General features: G+C 46.5%; 1 long non-coding RNA gene across 1 annotated transcript in view; it reads right to left on the bottom strand.

Moving 5' to 3' along the window:
• The window catches only part of LOC119257244 (uncharacterized), a 69260-nt gene that overhangs the window by 14395 nt on the left and 37367 nt on the right, over positions 1 to 17498 (bottom strand). Inside the window, exons 5-6 of the long non-coding RNA XR_008553760.1 lie at positions 3342 to 3395; positions 503 to 580 (exon numbers count right to left, since the gene is read on the bottom strand). This is a non-coding gene — a long non-coding RNA (uncharacterized LOC119257244). The remainder of the gene's footprint in view (positions 1 to 502; positions 581 to 3341; positions 3396 to 17498) is intronic.

Genomic DNA, 17498 nt, shown 5'->3' with positions numbered 1-17498 from the left:
GGAGGCCTTGCAGGATAAAGTGGTCAAAGCAAGAGAAGAAAGCCCTGCACTTTCCCGGGCTCCGGCCATACCTGTGTGGTGAGCGTGACTCAAGTGACAGTGTTGTGCACTGTCCCCGACCCAGCAGGTTCACTGTCCATTCCGGCACACTTGGCCTCCTCAATGGATTTGACGGGCCTTTTAATGCTGAAGCAGGGAACCAGGCACAACATGCAGACCAGTGGGCTGGCAGGAAAGGCAGGGAGGGGGTACTGGACACTTGGGAGGCAATAACCAAGCCTCTCAGTCCCCAAGATCTCCACATTCGCTCTCTTCTCTCTGGCATTCTCTCTCTGTCTCCCTCTCCCCTCGCCCTGCAAGACCTCTCCCTGGTGTCCACACTTACAGGTATGCACTCCCTGTGTGCCCAGCCTCTCAGGGCAGGTGTCCGCAATGAGAGGCATGCGGACCCCATGCTCACACAGGAAGTGTCCCTGAGCTCCATGTTCATGCTCCCACGTACCTCTTGCACCAACGCGATGTCACGTGTGGGCAATGAAACCTGGGAGGAAAGCAAGGCTCCAAGTGACAGCCGTAGAGACTGTGGATGAGAAAGCAGAAAAACCCCGAGTCAACTCCATTTTCCCTACAGATAGGAAAGAGGCAGGCTGGCCAGGAGAGAAAGGCAGAGTGTAGTCAGGCTGCAGGGCAGGAAGACCTTGCAAAGAACTTAGCCTGGACATGCAAAGTGAGTGTGACCATGATGGAGTGACTGTGATGCAGAATCCCACCCATCCAGATCAGGTGGTAAAATAAAGAAGTTAAGAAAGAATCACATAAGAACATGGAAGAGTTGATGGAATGAAAACGCCAGATGGCAAGACATTAAGAGATCTTGAGCTAAAAGGAGCGCAATCAAGCAAACAAGGGGGACGTGCACCACGTGAGCGGAGTTGTGAATCAAGTGGGGCTGGGAGTGGGGTGAACTCGGGTGAGTAAGACCCAGGAGACAGGGGCATAATTGTTACATCCCAAGGCACGGGCTTGGGGCCGCTGTTAGGATGATGTAGGGTAAGGTAAAAGGTATCAGGCTTTTCTGCCCTCCCGCCATCAGGATAGATGAGGGAACCCTGTGATCCTGAATGCATGCCTGATGGCGGGCACCTGAAGTGGGTATACCTGCACTAAGACTGTACTTTTAAGGGCGGTGTCACAGGGACGCCAGAAGCCAAGAAGCCGAAGCAGAAGCCGAAAGAGAAGCCGAGAAGCAGCAGAACAAACGCCAGAGAGCCCAGATAGAGTGAAGACTTGCTGGGGGCTGGGAGGCCTGCCAGCCTGCCAGCCCCCAGCCAGCACCCCTGCCTTGCCATATGCTTGGTGAACCCCAATAAAAGACCTGCAAAAAAACCACCTAGGACTCTGACTCCTCCTTTACCCAGTCTGCATGGGATCAGAGAACCTGCACTGTGTCCATTCCTGCCACTACAGATGACAACTAAAAGGGTACTGTAAATTCTCTGGAAGTTCAAGCATTTGCCTAGAATACATGCAACCCAGATTCCTGTCTTGGCATTATCTGTCTCCACACAAGATCATTACCAGCAGGTAACCAGCCCAGTTTTGTTGGGAGGGCAAAGCTATTTCCTTCAGCCTAAGTTGGAACAAAAACCAACACTATATATTGAACTGTAACATACACAGAAACTTGCACCATTAGAATCTGTACTAACTAGATTTTGGAGCATTCCTGGAAAAGCTTTGCTTCTTAGTTCAGAAAATCAACTCCAGTAACTTTGTAAATTCACTTAAAATTGCTTAACACTAAATTCATAAGCATGTCTGGTTGTTTAAGGTAATTGAATTTGCTCAAATGGAACTGATAAAAACTTACACATGGGTCCCTTTCAAATGGTCATTAAAATGCACTACTAGGGCGCCTCTGATTCAGCCAGAGTGAGTCAGAGAGGACTTCCTGGAGGAGGCAGCATCAGAGTTGGAGCCGTTGATGGATTTCTACATGAGAAAGGAAAGCGAGGGCATGCCACAGAGAGGAAGGAGCTGGAGGAAAGACCGCAATGCATAGAAACCTTAAGATGTTACAATTATAGCATATTATGATAAGGGGATAGAGAAGTAGGGTATGAATTTGGAGATGGAGTGGGTCTCAGAGGAATCTCTACCCTACTTGAGTTTAATCCTGCAGGCACTGAGGTTGGCGTGTGCAGAGAGGTTCCTAAAGATGATGGATTCACCAATCCATGTTCTTGTCAGTTGCTTTCCCGTGGGTGCTCGTTTACTCTCAAAAACACGTGCACACAACTGGAGAGTGTGAGAGCTCGAAGAACCCGTCTCTGCTCCAACTCACTGGCCATGATGATGAAATGGCCTCAGAGAGAAGTCACTAAACTAGCGGAGCTGGGATCAGAACCAGGTCTCTGGATTCCTTTTCCAAATTGCCTCCCTAAGTAGGCATGGCATGACTACAGCTGGGGGCGGAGGCACCTCTCACTGTGTTCCACCAGGACACATAATCTGGGGGTCACCCATCTCTATGAAATACCTTGAATGGAGCCCACTGGAGTGGTGCAGTGGCCTGTGCCAAAGGTATTATTCAAGCCCTCTCAGGCAGAACTGCAAGAGGCGTTTGTAAGAGACTGGCCGGGGTGGGTGGCATAGGCTGGACAGGAAAGACGCTGTCTCGATGCAGCCAAGTGAGCACATGGAGCAACCCCAAGGTCCTGGCCAGATGAACTCTATGGAAGCCCTTCCTGCCATCACGAGGAGGAGTCATTGCTCTGAGAGGGCTGTGACCAGCAAGGCCCTCCCATTTGCCAAAGCAAAGTCCCCTAGTGGTTCCTGCCGCCATTTTTCATGCTGCAGGCAACTGCTTTTTCCCCAATTCTCAAGTTGGCTTTGGAGGAACTGAACACAGCAGTCAGCTTCTGAGGCCTCACTGTTGCCATGGGTTACATGCCCTCAAAAACAAAGGATGGGGCCTCTCCCATGGCGCAGCGGTTGAGCGCTGGGCTGCGAAGCTGCCTGCAGCCTCTGCAGCGCCGGTTCGATCCCCGGCTGCTCCCCAGCCACCAGAGGAGGGTCCCACATGGCGCGCAGACCTCTCCTGCCGCCCGCTGCTCCCCTCAGCGGTGTACTTCGGTCCTTCTGCCTGCTCTGCTCCCCGCTCTGGCTCTGGTGAATTCTCTCACCCTCCCGCGCTTCTGACTGTGCCCAGTGCTTGTATAAATAAATAAAAATAAATCTTCAAAAAAAAAAAAAAAGAAAATATTAAAAAAAAAAAAACAAAGGATGAACCAAAACAGGTTCAGCCCTCAAGTGCGAAGCTAATAAAAGTGTAACAGCACCTTAAAAGAAATCAGGTGGCATCGTGACAGGGCAGGGTGGTTGCTGCCTGGACCCTGCAAGAAAAATGAAAAGTTTCATGTGGACAAATAATTTTTTAAAAGATTTTTTTTAAAGATTTATTTATTTATGCATACAAGAGCTGGGGTAAAGGCCAGAGAAGCGGGGAGAGTGTGTGTGAAAGGATTCACCAGAGACAGAGTGGGGAACAGAACAGGCAGACTGACTGAAATACACTGCTCAGGGGAGCAGCGGGCAAGACAAGAGAGGTCTGCCTCGCCATGTGGGTTGCTCTCTGGCTGGCCGGGGATTGAACTCATGCTGCAGAGGCTGTGGATTGCTTCATAGTGCGGTGCTTAACCCCTTGTGCCACCAGGGAGGCCCCTAAAGATTTATTTTATTTATTTTATGCATATAAGAACTGGGGTGTAGGCTGGAGGTGGGGGTTAGGGGGACAGTGGTGAGAGGATTCACCAGAGACAGAGTGGGGAGCAGGAGGGGAGGATCTACTGAAATACACTGCTGAGGGGAGCAGCGGGGAGACAGGAGAGGTCTGCTGTGCCATGTGGGTCAGCTCCCTGGGCAGGAATCAACTCAGGCCACAGTGGCTGGAGATATCTTGCTAGGCTCAGACTTTAACCCCTGTGCCACCAGGGAAGCCCAAATATTAATTTTAAAAAGAGAAAGAAATTATCCTTGTGCAAGATATCAGCTAGGTAATTTTGCAAACATTCTCTCTCTTTCAAACACTTTCATTGAATAGAGGTAGGAGAGGGAAGGAAAAACAGCATCAAATAAATAAGTAAATTTCCTATAATTCCAGAATATCACAGTTTGAAATTATGAATCCTGTGCATCATCATTTATTCAAAAATTCAAGAAACATCTAGTATAAAAATGCAAATTTTCAAATAATTACCAGGAAACAATAAAACAAATGGACAGTCTTTAATGCATTTCCTATTGAAATAACATTGGTATGGGCCTCCCTGGTGGTGCAAGGGGTTAAGATGCAACATATGAAGCTATCTGCAGCCACTGCAGCACAAGTTTGATCCCTGGCCAGGGAGCAACTCACCTGGCACAGCAGACCTCTCCTGTCTCCCCTGCTGCTCCCCTCAACAGTGTATTTCAGTCGATCCACCTGTTCTGCTCCCCACTCTGTCTCTGGTGAATCCTCTCAACCCCTGTACCTCTGGCCTACACCCCAGTTCTTCTATGCATAAATAAATAAAATAGATGTTTAAAAAAAGAAAGAACATTGGTTTACAAATGTTCTTTTTTAAAACTTATTTTTATTGAGAAAAATTGACATTTACTATTGTATAACTTTAAGGTGCACAATGTGTTGATTTGATACATTTATGTATTGTCATATGATTGCAGCAGTTACCTAACACCTCCAGAACCTCATGTAATTCTTATTTCCTTTTGTGGTGGGACAATGACACTCTAGTCTCTTAGCAACTGCGAAGTTTAAAAGTACAGAATCATTGTCTGTAATCACTATGCTGTGATTAGATCACCAGGATTTGTTTATTTAGCTATAAGTTTGTAAGAAAAAATTCTTGAGCTTTTATGAGATTATAGATACAAATAAAATTTAAAACCACATAAAAATGGGCAATTATCTCCCATAAAGATTACACTTAAAGCCCACAAAAAATTGATAATACTTTAACATCCCAATAATACGATGAACAATTCCAAGAAGACAAACAATTGGCTAATAATCATGAAAGTGTTCACTCTTGCTAGTAATCAAAGGGAAGCAAATTAAAACTGCTGTGAAAGTTAAAAAAAAAATTAAATTGAGGCAAATTTTTAAAGCTGTTCATTGCAATTCAAGTCCACAAAGTTTTGCTTTTTAATGGAAGTCATACATAGCTGATGGGAACATACATAGGGGAGAAACTTTCTGGAAAGCAACTTGCAAAATACATCAACAGTCTAAAAATGTTCCACTCTCCAACCTAGAAATTCCAATTCTAAAGAAATTAGCAGACCGATTTATGTGGAAGGATGGCCATATGTTCACTACTCATAATGGTAAAATAACTGAAGCAGCTTAAAATATGCAAATAAACTATAGTACAACCATGAAAAAATGTATTGTAAGCATAAAATGCACACTGGATTTCCAAGACTTAATATGAAAAAGAATGTAAAATACACTAATGTCTTAGATTGAGTTCATGTAGTAGTCAATATAATGGGTCAAATATTGAGTCCTATAAAATATATATCATTATATACTGGATTACATTTTAAAATATTATAAAAATTAATTTTATAGTTTCCTTTACTTTTTTATGTGGTTACTAGAAAAATTAAGATTATCTATGTTGCTAGCATTCATGACTCACATTTGTTGGTTATCTTTTATTTCTGTTGAAAAATACTGATAGAGAGCAGTGGGTACATCCTTGCAGAGACTTCTAATCCTTCTTTTACCCCACTCAGTTGCCCTCCTAAAATGAGCTCATGTTCTCCAATAGATGGGGCGAATGATAGTGAACAATTTTTGTAAAGCCTCGCTAAGTGTCAAGTTCTTTTCCTCCTTACATCATATAATCCTTCTAACTATCCTAACGGTAGGTATCATGATAGGTACGGAGAGGCTAAGCTACCTGTCCAAGGTCACACAACTAGTAAGTAGAGAAACTAGGACTGAAAAGTACAAGTCTCCTAAGTCCTTCTGCTGTACCTTGCATAAGAAAATTGGGGAAATTAGGAAACCTTAATAGAAATCTCTTTGGGACAATTGATTGTATTTTCCCCATTCACACTGTTAGTGGGGAGATGCTGTTGAAGCTTAGAAGTTAGCAACAGACTCCTAAAATGTGGCCATCAGTGCTCTGGAGTGGTTATGTCCAACCCAAGTTTATATGTTAAAGCCTTAAATGCGAATGTGATGGTATCTGGGCACAGGATCTTTGGGAGGTGATAACATTGAGATGAGTTCACAAAGGTAGGACCCCCATGATGGGATTTATGTCCTTATAAGAAGAAACATTAGAGAGCAAGCTTGCACCCTTCCCCACCCCCACTGCCATATGAGAAGACAGCAAGAAGAGAACTGTGAGTCAAGAAAGGGACCCTCATGGAGAACCCAAACACACACCACGCCTCAGAATTGAGAGGAAAAACACTTCTGTTTATCCCACCCCAACCATGATATTTTGTTAAGCAAACTAAGATGCTGGAGTCCTGATTTGGTAACAGCAGTTGAAACAGTGTATCTCTGAGAACTTCTTACACATTAGAAGCCTATTGAAGAAGCTTCTAACCTTGGGAGATGTGAACCAGCAGGGAAGAAGCAAAGTAGGAATATAAACAGATTTCAAGGGACAGAGGACAAAGAAGTAATCCAGTTGAGAGGGGACAAGAATGGTGGGCTGATAACTGGTGAGTAGGAGGTCAGAGGCACATTGTATATGGAAAAAAAGGATCCCAGGTTTCAAGGAGGAAAATGTGTAAGGCCTGACGTCATAGATGCCAACACCATGGCATACCAGCTTGTGAGAAAAGAAAGAATTTTGTTGCTAGGTCAGTTGGCAAGAAGACAGGAAGCAAGGTCCAAATCTGTCTCTCTAATGTGAGATTGAAGATTAGTTTCATGGGGTAGAAGGAAGGGCTAGAAATGACTTGCTGGGGGGTCATTTATTTGTTCTTTTGAGTGTATTTAGTTTCATTGTGGACGACAAGTCTTGAAAGGGAAGTTAGATTTAAGTTGAATTACAATGACTATTGTGTATTTTTTAAATATTTATTTATACAAGATCTGAGGTACAGTCACAGGAGCGGGAGGGTGAGAGAATTCACCAGAGACAGAGCGGGGAACAGAACAGGCAGACGGACCGAAGTACACTGCTGAGGGGAGCAGCGGGCGGCAGGAGAGGTCTGCTGCACCATGCGGGTTTCTCACTGGCCGGCTGGGAATCGAGCCCGCGGCTGCAGGGACTGTGGACAGCTTCACAGCTCAACCCGCTGCGCCACAGGGGAGGCCCTGGCTGTTGTGTATTCTAATGGTCTGAGAGCACATTGTCATAGATTACCATGTGATCCAAAAAACAACAAATATCGGGATAACTAGAAAATAAAAATTTGCTTGTGGACATGGTGACACTTCCAAATGTGTTAAACTGTGGAATCAGACCACGGTACCTCTACCAGTGGCAAAGCTGGCTGCTTGTTGATTACTAGAAAAAATATCTAAGTGCCCAATATGGCATATTATTCATTTTTTATATATTTTAAGGTGGTTTGCAATGTTATCCCAATAACGACCAAGTCTATTCTCATTTCACCACAGAGTCATTGGACCTCTTTGAGTTTGAGTTACCTTCTATTTGTAAAATTATTATGACTAAGGGATTTTCCAAAGATGACCTCAGCAGTATCTCCCATTCCATGTGCTCTTCTTAAATGAGACTTTAACTATTTCTCATCAACAGAGGAACTTGAATCTCACTGAGAATTGCGGAGACATAATGTGAGTCCAAGTCTAAAAATGGCAATATGGTTTCCACCTGGCTCCCTCTCCTCAGACATTTACCCTTGGGCCTTGCCATGCTGTGAGAAAGCCCAGATCCCATGAAGAGACCTCACCGAGATATCCCACTGACACCCCCCGCAACCAGCATCAGCTGCCAGGCAAGGGCAGGATGAGTCTTTGGATGGTTCTGACTCCTGCCATTGAGTCTTCCTAGGACTGAGTCTTCCCAGCTGTGGTCCAGTAATGTGAGCATTAGTATGTGGAGAGGTCCGGAGGCTGGAAAGAGTGTGCCCAGGCACGTGTAAATCAGCCAAGTATGGGAACCAACATGCCTCAACATCTTCATGACATACGACACGTTTCCCCTTCTGGTGGGACTGAGAGGGGCTGGGAGAGTCCTCCAGAACTGAGCCTTGGATTCGGAGAAATGCATGTAAACCTCAACATGCCCACATGCTCCCATCCGCCCTCTTTCTTTTGTTTATTTCTGAATAAACCCATTTTTTTGCTGGAATAACCGACTGCTTTTGTTTGGGATCCACAATGATAAATAACATGTAAGATCATTGTCCCCATTCCTAGCAAAGAGCTTCAAAGCCTTGAGGCTTCCTGAGGGACCACAGTGTCTTTATTCCACTAATGAGGTGACTTTATGATGGGCCCCTGGCAGCTTCTATGTGCCAGCTGGTCACCAGAAAATCCAATCACACGATTAGAGGGCTGGAACTCTAGGCTGCCCATTCTCCAGAGACAGAGAACAGCAGCTGGAGAGCACTTCACAGACCCGGTGACTTCATCAATCACGCCTACGTGACAAAACCAGGTAGAAACTTTGAATGTCAAGGCTTGGGGGTATTTCTGTTCACTGGGAGGGTGGTGTACCCTCACTCCATAAGGGTGAAGCTTTCTCGCTCAGGACCCTCCCAAACCTCGCCCTACAGACATCTATACCTGGCTGGTCATTTTCACCCATTCTAATAAAATCGAATCACAAATATAGCACTTTCCTGAGTTACTGAACTTGAGAGAGTTGTGGGGAGCCCCAGATTTATAGCTGGCAGAACAGAAGTGCAGATGGATCCGGTAGCCATACCTGAAACACGTGGTTGGTGTCTGAAGGATAGGGGTGGGGCAGTCTAGCAAAGGACTTTACTCTTTTATGAGGTCTGTGTTAACTCTAGGCGGCACAAATCAGAATTATATTTTACTGCAGCACGCCCGTTGGTGTCAGAAAATTGTTGGAAACCGCCCCCCAACCCCCGGCTAAGACCCCAGACACCAAGGAGCAGAGAGGCAAGCTGTCCCTGCTGACCCAGACAACCTGTGGGCATAACAAAGTGATGATGGGTCTGATGCACTTACTGTGGGTGGGTTCAGCCCATAGTCACAGATAAACAGACCCACATGGTCCACCCCAAGATTGTAAGGACCAGAGGAAATCACCTAATTCGGTCTCTGACATACAGTGTATTTCAGAAACAATCACTCTAATGATATTTGTTTAGAAATGAGAGACTCGTAGCCCACTAGCTATTTATCTCACTCCATCAATCTTCTTTACCTACTCTCCACTGCTCCCACCTCCCCCTTCCAGAAAATATAAACCCTTTGTATTTGTAGCAAAGACTGTCCTCCACAAACCCTAACTGCTTTCTTCTACCTGGAGGTGATGAGGGTCTCTTTAGCACAGAATCCAAAACTACCTCTATGCTAAGTCAAGCCCTTTGCCCACCTATCTTTATTCTCTTGCCATTTGGAAGCCAAGACACACGTTGATCTGTGGCGGACCCTCAAGTTATCCTACAGGCTCTCTGTCAACCCAGACCCATGAGGGTCCCATAAAGTGGGAGAGGCAAACGAGGCACTAGCACAGCCTCTATTGGGAATGTGTAAACTTCCCTTCCCCTGTCTGTTCTGGCCAGTGGAATCTTGGGCAGAACCAGGTCATGGCTCAGTGTCCTGACATGCCAAGGCAGCGGGGATCGAATGTTCTCCACCCCCTTTCAAGCTCTCCGGCAGACAAACTACTGTGTGTTTAGAACAAGGTGTGTCTTCTGCTAAGCAGCTCTCCTTCCCTCTGGGGTTTTTTTTCTGTCCGTACTGAGTTGTGAAACAAATCGAGTAACGAAGGCCCTAGAGTCCAAGGTCAAACAAACCAAAGCAAATTTTGTAACCATGGAAATGAACTACTGCCTTTGGCTGATCACTGCATTGGGTAGTCCAGGAGCCTCTTCTGTTACCTGCTGAGTGTTCCGGTTAGGCAAGGAAAAGGCTGGACTCAGCAAGGGGAAAGCCAGGCGCCACCCCAAGTTCTATGCTCCACCCTGAAATGCTCAGAAGTCAATATGTTCTTGGAGGGGACATTGCATTGTTCCACAGTTCAGGTCGTTACACTGTGTGTGCCTGGCAGCCGTTAGCACTTACCAAACACATGCAGTGTCAGGCCCTATGCTGCAGTGAATCCTTTTAGCCTCGTTCCAATCACAGGGGCTAGGTTCTCTTTCGATCCCATTCTACAGATGAGCAAACAGAGATGGAGAAGATTCATACTGGGCCAAAGTCAGACAAAGCTGGAAGAGTTGAATTCAGCCACAGCCTGCACCACGTCTATGATAAATGCCAGCCCCTGGCCCTGCCAGTGGGGCTACACAGAAAATAAACCCACTAAGCTCCACAGCGTTTTACTGAGGCCCTCTTCCATACCATGCACTGTGTCAGGTGCTGAAAAGATAAAAAATGACTAAGACAGAGAAGACAACTCATCAAGCAGTAAAGAAAGAAGCAACAGACAGAAAGCAGATGATGTCACTCCCATGGGGATTCAGGCTGTTCATTCACACTGACTGCTCACCCCCTTCCCACTCAGCAGGTCCCCCTCATAACCCCAATACACCCTGCACCTCTCTTAGGGACCTCAGTCTCCCGGGACTTGTATTTGAGGGCCGAAGACTCCCCCACTCCCGCTAGATTATGAACTGCTTATTCTGTTTCAAAGAGTTCATGCAGGTTGCTTTGAAGGGAAGGCGGTTCGCTGTTCCTTCTTTTACCCTGTGATGTCATCCTCTTGTGTCGTCGTCCTTATTGGCTGTCCCTGCCGCCCGCACAGAGCACCTCATCAGGACAGGGCCTCACTGAGGTCTGTGGCAATTCACAGAGTGAAAAGGCAATGAGTGTGTCTTGGGGGACTTGGTAAATGCAGATGGTCTTGCAGATTCTCCGATTTCTTGGTGATGAAATGAAGGCGCCCTCTGTGTGGAATGCTGAGAGTGCTGGTAGATTCCTCAGGACCCTTTGCAGCACATGTACAGAATGGATGATGGGTGTGGGTGCACTTGCAGGTGAGTGTATGTGAATGTATGTATGTGCATGTGCGCACCCAGGCGTGTCTAATGAGGCTGCAAGCAGGGCCGTGGGCGGACACATGGCTGGCCCAGGGTGGGAGGGTGATTTCTCTCCCACTTCCTTCTGGGCCCTTGCAGGTTTCCAGGTATGAGTCTGGCTAAAATAGGCTGAGAAACATTAGGTTTAAAAATTTTAAAGGGGCCTCCCTGGTGGTACAAGGGGTTAAGTCACAGCACTATGAAGCTGTCCACAGCCACTGCAGCATGAGTTCGATCCCCAGTTAGGGACCTACCCACATGGCGCAGCAGACCTCTCCTGTCTTGCCTGCTGCTCCCCTCAGCAGTGTATTTCAGCAGATCTGCCCGTTCTGCTCCCCCCCCCAACTCTGTCTCTAGTGGATCCTCTCACCCCCTGCACCTCTGGCCTGTACCCCAGCTCTTGTATGCATAAATAAATAAATCTTAAAAATAAAAATAATTTTTTTAAAACACTCCATTTAAACAAGGCACCTGGACAAGAAAAACTGGGATGTCAGTGCTAGACAGTTTGACAAGAGACCCAAGATCCATAAATACCAGATCTGATCATTGAAGTTAAGAAGCTGTTAAAGAAGCCTTACTACTCTGATTCTTTTTATTTATTTATTTATTTATTTATTTATTTATTTATTTATTTATTTATTTATTTATTTATTTATACAAGCTCTGGGTACAGTCAGAAGCGCAGGAGGGTGAGAGAATTCACCAGAGCCAGAGCGGGGAGCAGAGCAGGCAGAAGGACCGAAGGACACTGTTGAGGGGAGCAGCGGGCGGCAGGAGAGGTCTGCGCGCCATGTGGGACCTTCCTCTGGTGGCCGGGGAGCAGCCAGGAATCGAACCGGTGGCGCAGAGTCTGCGGGCAGCTTAGAAACCCAGTGCTCAACCGCTGCGCCACCGGGGGAAGCCCACTACTCTGATTCTTGTTAAGATGGCGAGGAAGACTATTGAAGACAATCAGCAAAGGTGTGAAGACTAGGGCAATAGGGGAGAGAAATCAGACTTGACTCCGAATACAGCGAGGGCCAGTGGGGACTCAGCCCACAAGCAGGGTGAGGGGCCAGTGGATGAAGAATTCATAAGAGGAGACCCCAGGGCAGGGTGAGTCTTGCTAAACTGGCCTAACAGGATCTTGCAGAAGGCAGGCCAAAGGCCTGGACACCAAAGATGGAGGAAGGGGAGTTTAAGCGAATATTGCGAGTGGACAGATACGAAGAGCGGAGCGTTCTCTTTAAAGTGACTTAGTAGGTTACTGCTAACGTGGAGGTTGGGAAACCCAAGATGGTTGCCTGATTGAGAAAAGTGCTCTGAGAAATCTCACCAAAGTTTGGCCAAGGAGACTGTCTTGTCAAGACTTGCCCACCAAAAAGCACATAAAACACAGGGCCTCCCCAGTGGCGCAGTGGTTGAGCGCTGGGTTGCGAAGCTGCCCGCTGCCTCTGCAGCGCCAGTTCAATCCCCGGCTGCTCCCCGGCCACCAGAGGAGGGTCCCACATGGCGCGCAGACCTCTCCTGCCGCCCGCTGCTCCCCTCAGCAGTGTACTTCGGTCCTTCTGCCTGTTCTGCAACCTGCTCTGGCTCTGGTGAAATCTCTCACCCTCCCGCGCTTCTGACTGTGCCCAGTGCTTGTATAAATAAATAAATCTTTAAAAAAAAAAAGCACATAAAACACAGAGTGGGAACTGGGCGGGGGTCTAAATATGGACTAGAATGCAAATATGAATGATTTTGAATAATATCTGTGGCTAGGTACACTATTTTACACAGGGTTTTCATGTTTTCTACATATTACATTATTTATAGCTTCTACTTTTTCTTTTTTCAAAGTAGATTTGATAAATGCTTATGAAATTCTAGATCCAACTCAGCAAACACCATATTAAAATCTTCAACCTCCTATTCCCTGAGAAGTTTGCCTTTGGATGATTCTGATGGATTCTTGTGGCAGCACATCAAAGATTTAGGAGGTTCTGACCTAAGATTGGCCGAAAGGTTTTCCAACTATGCTTGTGAAGTCGGGCTCGTTAATATTTGAGGAACTGTGGAGAAAGGAAAAGGCACCAAAAGGTCGGAATTGGGCAACGCGTGTCCCAAGGACACACACAGCCTGGACCCACTCAGAGAACGCTCAGTCATTCCACAGGGTGACTTAGGATGCACAGAAAATGCTGGAACTGGAAAGAAAACCAGTGGTATGAATTCTACTAAAGTCAGTGGAATCTCCTTTTCCCCAGAGGGGAAAGACACGTAATTGGAAAGACAATTGGAGAGACACATAATTGCTTCTGCTCAGTGAAATAAGTCCGAAGGAGAAAGACAGAACTGGATGATTTCACTCACATTTGGAATAAAAAGAATCAAAACAAATCTAAACCGAAACAAACCCTAGGCATCTGACTGCAGAAATGAGGCAACCAAGGGGGAGAGAAGGGGAGGGGGCCCAAAGGACCATGGTGGACTATGGGTGCCTCAGTGTTGGGTGTGGGTGGGCTTTGTCCTATTTCTAGAACCTTCTCCTTTTCCTGGGTGAGGACCTGCACTCCTGGACCACAGCAGGCCAGGCTGCTCAGACATCCAGGAGCAACTGGGAGGCAGGTAGCAGGGCAGAGCATTCAGGAAACTCTTGTCTGGCAGGTGTGTGGAGTGGTTCTCCGGACCCCTTGATTTTGGAGCTTCCTGTGATACAGGAGACTATTCCATTTTCTCCAGACCAGTGCGGGTTCTGTGCCTCCCTCATTCACACTGATTGTCCCATCCATTCCGATGTCTGTCACATGATGCTGCTTCTGAGTCTGACAACTCTGGCGTCAGGAAGCTGACTCCCCGTCACTGTCAGTGGAGAAGTTCCCTGGTGGGGACAGACTCCAGCAAGTGGCCTCCAGCTCCTCTCGTGTCCTTTTGTGGCTTCCAGTCCTGTCCTGGGTCCCCGGTCACGTCTCTGATGTTTGCCTCCTCCAGATGGAAAAGGAGGAAGCCTCACTCATGTGGCACGAATCTCTGGAGCAACAGGTTTGGCTCCCCAGTCCCTGGGGATATTGTAGATGGAGTTTATGTGAGAGGTCGTCACATCAGCTCGTCCTGCGGTCTTATCTCTCGTGGTTCCACCCCAGACAAGAAGTGTGTCCAGGGTTTTGATTTGCCCCTCTCATATCTTGGAGGCCTGCAGTGGGTGTGCCTGAATTACAGACGCCTTGTACCAGGTCAGTGAGTTCCTAAGTAGAATATCTGGTTACCTGCTCGTGGACAAACCTCTATCACCAGAGAATTGAAATACAAGGAAATAAAATCAAGCCTCCCTGGGCTCAAGGGTTGAGATGCAACCTATAAGGCAGTCCCCAGCCAATGCAGCACGGGTTCTATTCCTGGCCCGCCAGAGGCAACCCACACAGCGCGGCAGACCTCACCTGCCTCGCCCGCAGCTCCCCTCAGCAGTGTACTTCGGTCAGTCTGCCTGTTCTGCTCCCCACTCTGTCTCTGGTGAATCCTTTCATCCCCCCACCTCATCCCCCACCTGTACCCCAGATCTTGTATGCATAAATAAATAAATCTTTAAAAAATAATTTAAAATAAAATCAATTTAGAGCTAGGGATTGAGGTTACGTTTATTTTAGGAGAGAGAAGGAAAGAAGTAGGCGAGAAGGAAAGGACTCCAAACTTTGCTTCCTTTTCATTTTCATCTACTATGGCTGACTACTGAAAGGAAATTTCCCCCAAATCAATCAAGCAGGGATCGCCTCGGTCCTCCAGGCAACTATGAGCGGGTGGTGCCACCTGCTGGTCCCAGGCAATCAGTCTCTGACAACCGAAGCGGGATTTCTTGGTGATGAGGAGAAAATGGACCACTCATATCGGATCCTCACACTCCAATCTTTTCCAGTTCTGTGTGCTCAGCGGGCAGCATTAACATGGCTCGTGGCTGTAACACACGAGGCAATGTCTACGCCCCAAACTGTCATTTCCTATTCATGAGACGACAAAGGGAAAGGGAGGAACTTGTTCTCACAGGACAGCGTGGCTGGAGGAAGGTGGACTTGGGAATGAGTCCCCTGAGTCTCCTTCCCAGCTCAGGCCTTCTGGGTGGTCTGGGGTGAGTTACTTGACTGCTCTCGGCTTCTTTTCCTCTGCTGTAAAACCAGAACTAATTACAGGGTCTTTGCACAGGCTCTGGTTACATGTGCCTGGGGTGATGGAGACTGTCGTGAAAACATTGCAACGAGAGATGGTTTCAGACCCTCTCTAACTTGTGCCCTCTCTCCGGAGCTGGTCTGAACGGGTGTGGCTGAAGCGTGGAGCTGGTTTTCAATCTGTCAGCTTCCTAATCCATCTTTCCTCACTTTACAGAAAGAGGCTTCCAGGCCACCTACCCTCAGTGTCACTTCAGTGCCCTGTCCCCCAGCTAGGGGGGCTCCCTAGGGACCCAGACAAAGGGACAAATGGAAATAGCTGTGCCTGTCATGAAAATGTAACTAATAACAGGATAATACGTCCTGATAAAGCAGGTCATTTGCCATGCATTGTTTTTTTTTTTTTTTTAAAGGTTTATTTATACAAGGACTGGGGTGGGCCAGAGGTGTGTGTGTGGGCGCCTGAGGTTTCACCAGACAGAGTGGGGGGCAGAAAAGTCAGACTGACCGAAATACACTGCTGAGGGGAGCAGCAGGGAGACAGGAGAGGTCTGCTGTGCCATGTGGGTCAGCTCCCTGGCCGGGGATTGAACTCAAGCTGCAGTGGCTGGAGAAAGCGTGACAGTGTTCACACTTAACCCCTTGCGCTACCAGGGAGGCTCCTCCATACATTGTTTTAAACAAAATTAGAGGAGGACCTAATTGAATTGGCTTTTTTAAAGTCATCATAACACCCTTGAGATCCATCTGAATTGCTGCGGAATCGTTTTTTTATAATTGCTGAATATTTCTCCATAGGTATACATCTTTCAATGCGAAAAGCGGGGATAAAATTGATATAAAAACCCGATTCGTTTGGCTAAAATTTTTATTACAACACTGTAATAAAATAAACATTATCATAAAAAATTATCTGCTTCATTAAGGTGCTTCTAAATGATTTTTTATGTTTAATAATTGTCAAAACGTGTAATTTATTTTTGTTGTTTTAAGCAAATGTATGCTCTTGCTTGTCTTCATTATAAATTAATCCAAATTGAAGAAAATATGAATCTTATAAGCTGATGATCATCAAAAGTTGAACATAGTTAAACTACATAATTTTACTGGAGAGAAATGATGGGTGATATACAAAAGATCTTCAAGCATAACACATTAGGATAGAATTTGCTAGGGGGATGTGGAATAGGAATAGAAGATGAAGGAGTGGAGGCATGGTGCCAAAATTCTGACTATTAAAGAGCTTGCCCACCGCGTTGCACACCGGTGATGACAGGGATTGAATCACTGGGCTAGTTTCCATCAGGCTCATTTAAAGCGAGCTGAGAGGCTGTCTATTCTTTTTCCTGGTAAAAACACTTAACACCTAACATGAGATGAACCCTCCTAACAAATGTGGAGGTGCAAATACAGGACAGTATGAGTGATTAGCTGCGAGGGAAGGGGACGGATGTACTTCATCATTTTCCATAAAAGGAACTTCATCCCTCAAAAAGTGATGTAAGAGTTTGATTTGAAAATGTCAACATGTACAAATGGAGAAATTACATCCTTTGCAACCACTTAAGCAGAGCCGGAAAATTGGCTTTTAAAACGTTAAACTTCTAAAAACATATGGGTGGACACATTTTTTTCAAATTCTTCTAGAACTTACGTGAACAACATCCAGTCACCACCATCCGCCAGAGGTTTTGGCAAAGTGGTTTTGAAAATGTATGAAGTAATGAGTGTAACCCAAGTCGGGTGGGCCTGTTACATAATAGTGTTCCCATAAACATTTGCAGCATCCTGTTAAGAAATCAATCTGTATTAGTCAGGATAATTTCACGGTGAGAACCCAAAATCTGACTCATACTGGATGAAGCAAAAGGAGAACTGTATTGGCCAAAAAACGAAGGCTTTTTAGGCCGGGCTGACGGGATCACATGCTCAGTGGGGAACTGTGGGAACCCATCTCTCCAGCTGCTCTGGCTCCACTTTCCTCTCTGATGGTTTCACTTTGGACAGCCTCTCCCTTCCGTGGGCAAGATGGCTGCGCCAGCGCTGGACCCCCGTCTCCCCAGTGAGGCAGCTCTGCACTGGACAGGGCTCCCTGCCCCACAGGCTCAGAAGAATTAGGAAGAACTGTTGACTGGTCGACTGTGGCCGTAAGCACCGAAT

Source organism: Talpa occidentalis, unplaced genomic scaffold (assembly GCF_014898055.3).
Source record: "Talpa occidentalis isolate TD23 unplaced genomic scaffold, MPIMG_talOcc4v2.1 talOcc4.4, whole genome shotgun sequence".
NCBI classification, from domain to species: Eukaryota; Metazoa; Chordata; class Mammalia; order Eulipotyphla; family Talpidae; genus Talpa; species Talpa occidentalis.
This window is presented reverse-complemented; position numbering and strand designations above follow the sequence as displayed.